General features: G+C 41.9%; 1 protein-coding gene across 3 annotated transcripts in view; it reads left to right on the top strand.

The window, feature by feature from the left end:
• Positions 1 to 2,415: 2,415 nt before the first annotated feature.
• ppp1r16b (protein phosphatase 1 regulatory subunit 16B) overlaps positions 2,416 to 11,329 on the top strand; it is a 113,498-nt gene continuing 104,584 nt past the window's right edge. The window contains exon 1 of one of the 3 annotated variants that reach the window (XM_014165825.3): positions 2,416 to 2,574. The gene's annotated coding sequence lies outside the window, so the exon portion shown is untranslated. 3 annotated transcript variants of the gene reach the window in all.

Genomic DNA, 11,329 nt, shown 5'->3' with positions numbered 1-11,329 from the left:
AATTTAATGTATTAATTCGACCATTTAAAAACATTCTGCAATTCCTTAATCTAGCGTTGAATCTGCAACAGAACATGTGTTACGCAGAGTGGAACAGGGGAACCCAAGAGCAGACTCAGATGAGGAAACTGGGATGAAGTAACCAAGGTATTTTATTGCAACACAGGGGGAGATGGAGTGCAGGCCAGGGGAAGCTCAGGTGGGTTGCAGGAAACCAGGTGCGGAGGCTGAGGCTGGAGTGAGAGAGGTTGGGACAGGGAAAGCAAGTCCGGAGGGGAATCCAAGGGAGTAGTAGAGTGGGAGATCCAGGACAGAGTAGCAGGATTACGAGATGTGGGACTGGAGACAGGGACCAGAGTCAGAGCGGGCAGAACTGTAGCGGATAGGAAAACAGCATCAAGCAAGGAAAACAGGCACAACATGATAACAGGATCTGAACAGTAACAAACAGCTAGAACTGTAGACTGACTGAGCAGAGATTACGATCTGGCAGTGTGGAAGTGGCAGGACTGAGTATTTGTAGAGGTCTTGATTATGGAACAGGCTGCAGCTGGTGGGGATCTGCTCTGACTCCAGCACACAGAGAGAGAGAGAGAGAGAGAGAGAGAGAGAGAGAGAGAGAGAGAGGAGAGAGAGAGAGAGAGAGAGAGAGAGAGAGAGAGAGAGAGAGAGAGAGAGAGAGAGAGAGAGAGAGAGAGAGAGAGAGAGAGAGAGAGAGAGAGAGAGAGAGAGAGAGAGAGAGAGAGAGAGAGAGAGAGAGAGAGAGAGAGAGAGAGAGAGAGAGAGAGAGAGAGAGAGAGATATGCTTCAATACAGCAGGGCATTCTGACACCATGATTTTAATTATACTTCACCCTGTTCATAGTGTTGGCAGAACTTATAAGGGATTAAATAAAGACCTCCACTGGCTGAAGGAGACAAGGATCTGGTAAAATAAGAGTATGTTACTAATATAATCTAGGTAGCTTGCTAGCTATATAAGTTATTTGCAAAAAAACTAGCCTAGTATTCATGGCACATAAATATCTGACTGCTACTGCTATTAGGAACAGTGAACAGTAAATTAAAATGTTCAATATATATATTTCGTTTTGAATCAAGGTAGCTAGTAGATGATGTGCAGGAGCTTGCAGGGATTTGTAGTCTTGCATGATGTCTACTTTGATGCCAATTAGCATTTTTGAATCTGAGAGTAAATAGAGTGGAATATAGGGATAAAAGTCACTTTGTCCAAAATAAATTTACACGTTATCAAAACATCAAGCCAGGGTAATCCTACACGAAACACAGCCCTTATTTGAAGTCTTTCTAAAACCCACAATGGATCAAATGAATAGTGAAAAAACGTTTGGAACCATTTCCGTGTTTGACTGCTAGGTTTTAAAGGTGTCCACTGTGGGGCTCAATTTGAGCTGCGCACCTAGAATGTCGCGTTGCCAGCCACAATGAAAAGGTAAGGCAAGGATGTAACGTGAATTTAAAAGTTTAAATCTCTTTTGCCACTCCGCTCCTCAGACTCTCCATCTCAAGTAGTGGGAATAGGGCCAGAGAGATAATGCATATCTCATTTAATTTTCATGGGCTTTGAGATATTGACTCACTGCCTTTTTCTTCTCTTCTGGGGTTTAGCCAGTAAAGTTAGGGTGCTTAGAATTAATTATTATCTTCTGTGGTATTAATGTCTTTCAATTTAAGTCACAGAAGTTGAGCTACAGTACAGAGATATTGCTTTATAATTGCTTACCTGAGAGTACCTTTGAATTGTTTGTAATGTATCCAAAATCTGGTTGCTACATTCACTCCATCAGTGGCGTAACGTACTACTTAAGTTGATTTTTGGGTTATTTGTACTTTCCTTACTATATTTTTTACAACTTTTAATGGTCTAATTCACACACTTATCAAAAGAACATCCCTGGTCATCCCTACTACCTCTTATCTGGTGGACTCACTCTAACACATGCTTCGTTTGTAATTTATGTCTGAGTGTTGGAGCATGCTCCTTGCTATCCGTAAATAAATAAAAACAAGAAAATTATGTCATCTGGTTATCTTAATATAAGGTCTTTGAAATTATTTATATATATTTTTTTACTTTTGATACTTAAGTATATTTGATCAATTACATGTACTTTTGATATTTAAGTACGTTTAAAAACAAATACTTTTAGACTTTTACTCAAGTAGTATTTTACTGGGTGACTTTCACTTTTACTTGAGTCATTTTCCATTAAGGAATCTTTACTTTTACTTTTGCTGTAAGTATGACAATTGGGTACTTTTTTCCCCACCGCTGCACTCCATATGTGTTGTCTGTCTGCATTTTACTCGGGTCTCCTCCTTCTCTCGTCGCCTCGTCGCCAGGCCCGCCCTCGAGAAGTGACTTCTCGCTAGGGGCGTTCTCATATCTGCAGGGGGAGGCAACTAGCGACAGAGCTGCTATAGCCTTCTTGCCTGCCCAGCCACCCTGGCTTTTCTTCTGTGACGCTACTAGTTAGCTACAGGACGCTAAACGCTGCTGCACGCTTATCCCAGTGAGTGAAATTGGAACTAATGAAAACCAAGTAACAGTCGGTGAGTGCAACATTATTTTACAAATGCTATCCGTTTTTGGTTGGAGGTCTTCTGTTCGATTGATTCAAATGAAACAGCGGAAAGAAAGGAGGTATTTTCGGAGCAGTGAGGATAGCGGGATTGGGAGGGTGCCAAGAAGGCAAGTCTATAGCTTTACCGCTACATTACCGTAACCAATTCTAATTTGCCGTTGCTGGCTCCACAAATGTTGCCCAGATTCTAGAAAATGAACACATACTGATTTCTGCACTAGATATCAAGATTGTTTCAAGCCTACTTGTATGTTGTTGGCTGGCCACTTGGGATTTGAAGAGGCAACAGTGTTCGCTACACCAGTTCGTAAGGTGTAGGGAGGAAGGACCCGAAAGAAGGATGATTGTCCATTTCAATTTGAAAGATTTTGTTTCTACTCGTTCCAGAAGTCACAGACCCACACGTTCGATGGGGGAAAGACTGCCATGGGCATTTTATGATAATGTTCAGATAAATTCCAGTATTCATTCTTTTAAAGTAGCTCACAAGAGAGAGGTTCGTCTGTTTTGTATTTAGACTATTATGCGGTTTGGCAGTTTAACATAGGCTTTATATTGGTCAATGTAGAATAGTGTTCTTGTCCCAATAGACTGCTTTATTCCACTTGTGTTGGCTAATGACAAAAAACTACTAGAATGCAATTACAGAGTAGCCTAATTAGCAGTGGTTGGAAAAAGTACCCAATTGACATACTCGAGTAAAAGTAAAGATACCTTAATAGAAAATGACTCAAGTAAAAGTGAAAGTCACCCAGTAAAACACTACTTGAGTAAAAGTCTAAAAGTATTTGATTTTTAAATATACTTAAGTATCAAAAGTAAATGTAGTTGCTAAAATATACTTAATCATGAAAAGTAAAACTATTAATATTTTCACATTCCTTATATTAAGCAAACCAGATGGCACCATTTTTCTTGTTTTTTTAATTTACGGATAGCCAGGGGCACACTCCAACACGCAGACATAATTTACAAAGCATTTGTGTTTAGGGAGTCTGCCTGATAAGAGGCAGACGGGATCACCAGGGATGTTCTCTTGATGTGTGTGAATTGGACCATTCTCCTGTCCTGCTAAGCATTCAAAATGTTTTTGTTTTTTTACTTTTGGGTTCCAGGGAAAATGAATTGAGTAAAACATATATTATTTTCTTTAGGAATGTAGTCAAGTAAAAGTTGTCCCAAAAAATATAAACCTCCAAAAACTACTTAAGTAGTACTTTCAAGTATTTTTACTTAAGTACTTTATGCCACTGCTAATTAGCCTACTGAAGTAGCTCACTATGCTATGTTGGTAGCCTACTAGACTAGAGTAATTACAGCATTACTGGTAATGTAAATTGTTGCCTGGAGCTTGGTTGGTTTTGCTTACACTGTACGCATTTTGCTTGTGGTGTTCTTCCGAATCAAACATTCTTTAGGGTGTGATTCGCTCAAGATGATAACATCATAAACCTGGTATAATATTGGCCATGTCTTTTTTGTTGTTGTGGCTAAATGTGCCTTTGGTAATATGTACCGCTCTCTGGCACTTTTCTCTGGCACTTTGGGTAGTGTAGCCCTTAAATGTTTGATGTGTGGGGACGTCTTGAAAGGTTTCTATTGCTGTTTCTCTCCGCATCTGCACTGGCTATCAGCTACCTTTTGGGATGGGCCATCAGACACAATACACTGTGCCCACTGCCCACACAAACACAGTGCTCACACACACATGCTGGCAGAGCCATAATCACACAGGAACAATGGCCACACACACACCTCAGGAAGCCTTCCAACATGCTTGTTGTAATCAGATAACTGATAGAGCATAATCACTGCATGGTAAGTGAACAGGCCTAGGCATGGCTTAGAGTGGAGAGGACATTTTTACAAAGCACGGGTCATTATCAACCAACATGTTGCAATCTGAATAGAAACACAGAACATAAAAGCACTGGGTTTGGTCAGCGGGCGGGTGTGTGGATTGTGTGTGTGTGTGTGTGAGAGAGAACGTGTGTGTGTGTTGAACATAGCAGCAAGGAAATAAGCTTTCTGCTACTGAAAAATAAACAGGCTAGATATCATGTTGAAGTGGAACTGCTTTGATCGCAATCGTCATGGATTTGATCTTCTACTAGTCTACAAGCTGAGCCTCCCGGGCATCGAAGGTTTCAATATTTAACGAGAAGAGAAATCTCTAAATCATGGTGTTGGAGTAATCATGCAGAAGTTAGTTTTATACCCTAACTACAGAGACAGAATATATTATACATCCAGTTACTAGTTCCTCAGAGTGCACACGGCAGTGGATACCCAAAGCAGAAGTATAGTATTGTCATCTATTTCTGCTAGTACAGGTACATTGAGATAGTAATGTGTGTGTGTATTTTGGTGGAATGTTTGTCCTTCCCGCATTGAGCCATCTAGTGCTGCATTACAGACTGTAGTGTGACGGTCATTCTACCTCAATGGCTAAAAGACACAGCATTTCCTGTACTGTCCCCAAGCACGCTAGCCTTGCCAGCACCAATTAGTAGCTGTGTTCTACCTCACTGGCTTAAAGGGCATGTCCTGCAGACACTTTGTTGTGAGGCATGCTGTCCTATAGCCCTACACTTGCTCTACCTCACCTGCTCTACCTCTGGTTAAAGGAGAAGTTTACCCCAAATCCTGAAATTCAAATCCCAGTGATTCCATACATTTTAAAACTAGTTCAGTTGAGTTGTCCCTCTCTTCCTGGGGTGCAGAACTGAGACAGCTGCAAAAACGGGTCACGTGACTTTGCTGGATGCAGGCCTCATTCTTTTAACAATTTTTATTTATTTAACCTTTTTCCCTAGGCAAGTCAGTTAAGAACAAATTATTATTTACAATGACAGCCTACCAAAAGGCCTCCTGCGGGGACAGGGGCTGGGATTTTATATATATGTGTGTGTGTGTGTGTGTGTGTGTGTGTGTGTCAAAACACACGTCACTGCTCTGTCAGTGAATGCATGATTCACAAATTTGCGAACTATGGACAAATGTATTGTTTTATTGAAAGCATACAGGCAAATAAGTTATTTTTGTCAAGTACTATTAGGAAATGTGTACTTTTTCACCTAAAACATTTGATTTATTTGATCTAATTATTTTATGTAGCTGACTGCCACAGCAGCAGAGATGGGTAACAGCTGCACATGTGCACCCTCATGGGGGAAACCTTGCTTTGTAGAAACATCACAATATGCCCTTATATGGAGCTTGATGTCAGAGATTCTTGTTTTTCTGTGGGGGTGGTGGGGGGGGGGGGGGGGGGCAGCAGTGTAGTGAAGATACTGAAGATGGTACAGTTGCGCAATAGTTTTTCTTAGAAAAACAACCAAGTACCACTGGCATAACAGTTTCTCTGGAATAATGGATTTACTTTTTCAGTAACTAAAGTTAGAAATTCAAATGTTGCAGATTGTAAAATTCATTTTCTATAAAACAGCATACTAATCAGCAACCTATACATACATGCATGCATGCATGCATGCATACACACACACACACACACACACACACCTGTCCTTTTATAGCCTATCTGAAACTGCATGACATGAGTCATCCTCACTCTCTACCAGCTTGTATAGAAAGTTGTTGTTCGTAAAACCAGTCTGTCAATGCCAAATAATAGTCAGTCCACCCTCAAAACATTAGCTTACTATGGAATTTTTCATTATGCAGTGTAGCCTATCTATAGCTGTATACAGTATTTGGCTGATATTTATACTATTTCTATAAAACAAATTACACCTCAAATAGCCTAACAATGAGGAAAAAGTAGTCAGCTTAAGGATACATTTAGCCACTATTTATTGTTGAACTTAGCAGGTTTTGTCTGGCTAATAGCTTACACAAATGGTCTTCAATCAAGGTAAATTAAATAAATATTCAATGCAGAGGCCTATAGTAGCTACAGTATGCAGCTGCGTCGCCTTGTATTTTTGTGTGCAAATGTTTTCACCACGGCCTGTAGGTCCAGGTTGTGGGCGCCGACTGTTTTCTTTACTGAATATTGACAACCCAGATAGTCTTTCCTGAGACATTGTGCTGCACGCAATTTAAACTACGGGCTCTATTCAATCCGTATTGCAGAAGTTCAGCTGTACTGCACGATTCAAATTTTAAAGGAACATTTCACGCTTTAGCATTTGTCGGCTCGATCTGAAAAATACCTTTACATTTCTACTGCGGAATCTATAACGCTTCAGCTTTACAGATTTGAATAGAGCCCCAAGTCTTGAATGATGCATGAAAAGATATACCAGAGATAAGGGACTGTTGATTGCAACGCCACAACTCAAAACACTGGTTTTCCTGAATCAAAGCTGGGGACGAGAGACTGAAAAACAGCTTCTGTCTTTATGTAGTGCTGTTTTGTCTCTTGTCGTGAGGCGTATTTTGTCCTATTTTTATTTTTAATCCCAGCCCCCGTCCCCCGCAGGAGGCCTTTTGCCTTTTGATAGGCCGTCATTGTAATTAAGAATTTGTTCTTAACTGACTTGCCGAGTTAAATAAAAATATAATTCTATCTCCAGGCCATGAGGCTGTTAAATAGTCACGACTAGCTGCCTCTGCCCTGAATTTAGTCACTTGCAGGCTACCACCCATTACTCTACCCTGCGCCTTAGACTGCTGCCCTATGTACATAGTCATTGAACACTGGTCACTTTTTAACAATGTTCATATACTGCTTTACCCTCTTCATATGAACACAGTGTACAAAACATTAGGAACACCTTCTCTTTCTATGATAGACTGACCAGGTGAAAGCTATGATCCCTTATTGATGTCACTTTATAAATCCAATTCAGTCAGTGTAGATGAAGGGGATGAGACGGGTTTAAATAAGTATTTTTTAAAGTCTTGAGACCATTGAGATGTGGATTGTGTGTGCTATTCAGAGGGTGAATAGACAAAATATTTAAGTGCCTTTAAACGAGGTATGGTAGTAGGTGCCAGGCGCACCGGTTTGAGTGTCAAGAACTGCAACGTTGCTGGAGTTTTCATGCTCAACAGTTTCCTGTGTGTAAGAATGGTCCACCACCCAAAGGACATCCAGCCAACTTGACTCAATTGTGGGAAGCATTGAAGTCAACATGGGCCAGCGTCCACGCTGAATGCTTTTGGCACCTTGTAGAGTCCATTCCCCAGCCAATTGAGGCAGTTCTGAGTGCAAAAGCGGGAGTGCAACTTAACATTAGGAACACATTCCTAATATTTTGCACACTCCGTGCATGTCTACATGTGCAATGGCAATAACACAATAAGAACACCTCAAACTTCAATGATCAGTCTAGGCTACATATCTCTGCACGCTTGCTTTGTCACTTTCTCTTCTCCAATGTGCCTTTTTGTATTTTGGCACTGCGCCAGATCCAGTCCATGGAAATGCAATAGCAAAAGCTGTGTCATTAGATGGCATCTCTCATTCATATGCATCCTCACTGAAGTGCTTGCTACACACAGGTTGGCAGCAGGAGTATTTACATCGTATTTACTGTTTCTGTATAATTTACCGGAAAATATGTTTCTACTTAGCAGTGTTTCCCCCACATGGGCGCACATGTGCAGTTCTTACCCGATCTTTGCTGCTGTGGCATTCGCCTACCTCAAATAATTATATCAAATAATGTTTTAGGTGGAAAAAGTACTTTTGACAAAAATAGCCATTTCGGCTGTACACATTCAATAAAACGATGCATTTGGGGATCAAGCATTCACTGACAACGGAGCAGAGCAAGGTTTGCTTCCAGCAACATCAGGAATCACGTGACTGTTTTTGCAGCTGTCTCTATCCTGCACTCCAGGGAGAGAGCGGGGGAGAGGGCAAACTCCACTGTATGGAATCACTTGGGAGTTTCAGGATTTTTGGGTAAACTTCTCCTTTGACACTGTTCTCCTTGGCTACCTCACTAACTGGCTACCACTAACACCACATTTCCTACAGTATACCCACGCATGCTTGTCTACTCCTGCTGCACCAATCAATGGCTGTGGTTCAGTGTCCACAGGAAGTTAGCTCAATGTTTGCGGCCTGTGCATAAATGTCAGGAAGGCGTGGGGCCATTGTGAGGTTTATTTTATCCTTCCTACAGTATTGTTGTGTACAGCCGAGCACAGCCGAGTAGAGTGGCGCGTTTCCACTGCTCCAGATTCCAATAGCGGTGCGCTTTACACCACTCCAGCCGACGCTTGGCATTGCGCATGGTGATCATAGGCTTATGTGCAGCTGCTTGGCCATGGAAACCTATTTCATGAAGCTCCCTACAAACAGTTCTTGTGCTGACGTTGCTTCCAGAGGCAGTTTGGAATGTAGTGACATATGGGTCTCCTCCACCATCAGTGCTGTGCCTGGAGTGCGTGCATATGCGTGTGTGTGGTGGAAGCCCTGACCTAAAAAAAAAAAACTCATCTCATCTCTGCCGTGTTGACATCTGTATGCTGTGAAATATTGATGAGTGAGTAAATTAGGCGGTGTTCTGTGTCTCTCTCTCTTCTGGACAAATCGTGTTAATTATTTGTTACGAAAACAATAACTGACTGACTTATTTTGCTGCACTTGTCATGTTTAGGGGTCTTAGGCCTAGCTACATGATCTGTAACCTGATTTGATGTGTGCATGAATTTGAGACGTAAGGGTGTGCAACTAGGTGTTGACTGTGGGTACCCAGGAGACCTCTACCTTACCATAGGTCCAGGGCCAGCTCCTTCTTGCCCTCTTGGTCGGCAGATTTATTATTTGTTCTGTATTTTTTTCAGATGGTGACGAAACATAAATATGTACAGAAAAAAAAATACGCAAGGCGTGCCCAATCCAGAGACTCAAAAACAAACGAAAGGCCTCATCGCCATCAAACAAAACCAGCAGCCTCACGTCCCTTCCAGCTAGGACACTCGCTGACTATCACCTTATTTGGCAGCACCTGTGTGCAAATAAAGGCTTGGCTCAGCATTTAGACCCGGTAGATGCTGCCACCTGGGGATGGAGTGTGGATCATGGTAGTGTGTTTGTCTATGTCCTAACACTAACCCCCCCCCCCCCCATTCATAACACATTGCAGCTTTAGAAGCAGGAACTTGCAGACCAGACAGAGTTGTCCCTAACCTTGGCTGCGGGTAAGAGATGTGGTATTGAAAAGCTAGCAGTAAGAAACAACTGTGCGTGTGCGTGCATACTTTCACACGTGCTGCTGTTTATTGCCTATCCTGATTACCTAGTCACTTTTACCCCTACCTACATGTACATATTATCTCAACTGCCTCATACCCCTGCACATTGACTCAGTACCGGTACTCCTTGTGTATAGCCTCGTTATCGTTGTACTATTTATTAAAAAAAGATTTGGTACTTTTTCTTGCTTTTTAACTTTGCATTGTTGGGAAAGGGCTTGTAAGTAAGCGTTTCACGGTGAAGTCTGCATCAAATGTTATTGGTCACCTACACATATTTAGCAGATGTTATTGCGGGTGTAGGGAAATGCTTGTGTTCCTAGCTCCAACATTGCAGTAGTATCTAACAATTCACAACAATACACACATCTAAAAGAATGGAATTAAGAAATATATAAATATTAGATTGCGCAATGTGGGAGTTGCATTGACTAAATACAGTAGAATAGAATACAGTATATACATATGAGATGAGTAAAGCAGTATGTAACATTTATTAAAGTGACTAGTGTTCCATTATTAAAGTGGCCAGTGATTCCAAGTCTATGTATATAGGGCAGCAGCCTCTAAGGTGCAGGGTTGTGTAACCGGGTGGAAGCCAGCTAGTGATGGCTATTTAACAGTGATGGCCTTAAGATAGAAGCTGTCTCTCGGTCCCAGCTTTGATCCACCTGTACTGACCTCGCCTTCTGGATGATAGCGGGGTGAACAGGCAGTGGCTCAGGTGGTTGATGACCTTGATGATCTTTTTGGCCTTCCTGTGACATTGGGTGCTCTAGGTGTCCTGGAGGGCGTGTAGTTTGCCCCCGGTAATGCTTTGGGCAGACCACACCACCCTCTGGAGAGCCTTGCTGTTGCGGGCGGTGCAGTTGCCGTACCCGGCGGTGATACAGCCGACAGGATGCTTTCAATTGTGCATCTGTAAAAATGTGAGAGGGTTTTAGGTGACAAGACAAATTTCTTTAGCCTCCTGAGGTTGAAGAGGCTCTGTTGCGCCTTTCACCATGCTATCTGTGTGGGTGGTCCATTTTCAGTTTGTCAGTGATGTGTACGCCAAGGAACTTGAAGGTTTCCACCTTCCCCACTGTGGTCCCATCGATAGGGGGGGTCCACCCTCTGCTGTTTCCTGAAGTCCACGATCATCTCCTTTGTTTTGCTGACGTTGTGTGAGATGTTATGGGATTCGGGTCGCCTCAGCTAGGCCAACACATAATGTCAGAACTGGACCCGCAGCTCAAATGTAACTATGTTTTTGAAGGTTTTTTTTAATGGTTTTAACAGAAGGCGCTATGAATTGTGGGCTGCTCTAAAATATGTGAGTTGGCTTCTGAAAGATTTGGACAAAGTGAGTTTGGTGTCAGTATGATATCTTATTGACTCATGGCTGACTTGATGGCAGTATAATATTGGCATTGTACATTTTATATTGCAAGTGGGCAGTGTACATTTCCAATGTATTTAATGAGGGATTTATCACCAAATGGACAGGCTGAAATCAATTACACATATGCTGTATTGTCAGTGTGAATATGAATTTCTGCAAGTTGACA

Source organism: Salmo salar, chromosome 22 (genome assembly GCF_965601325.2).
Source record: "Salmo salar chromosome 22, fSalSal1, whole genome shotgun sequence".
NCBI lineage: Eukaryota > Metazoa > Chordata > Actinopteri > Salmoniformes > Salmonidae > Salmo > Salmo salar.
Note: the sequence above shows the minus strand (reverse complement) of the source record. Positions and strands in the feature narration are given on the sequence as shown.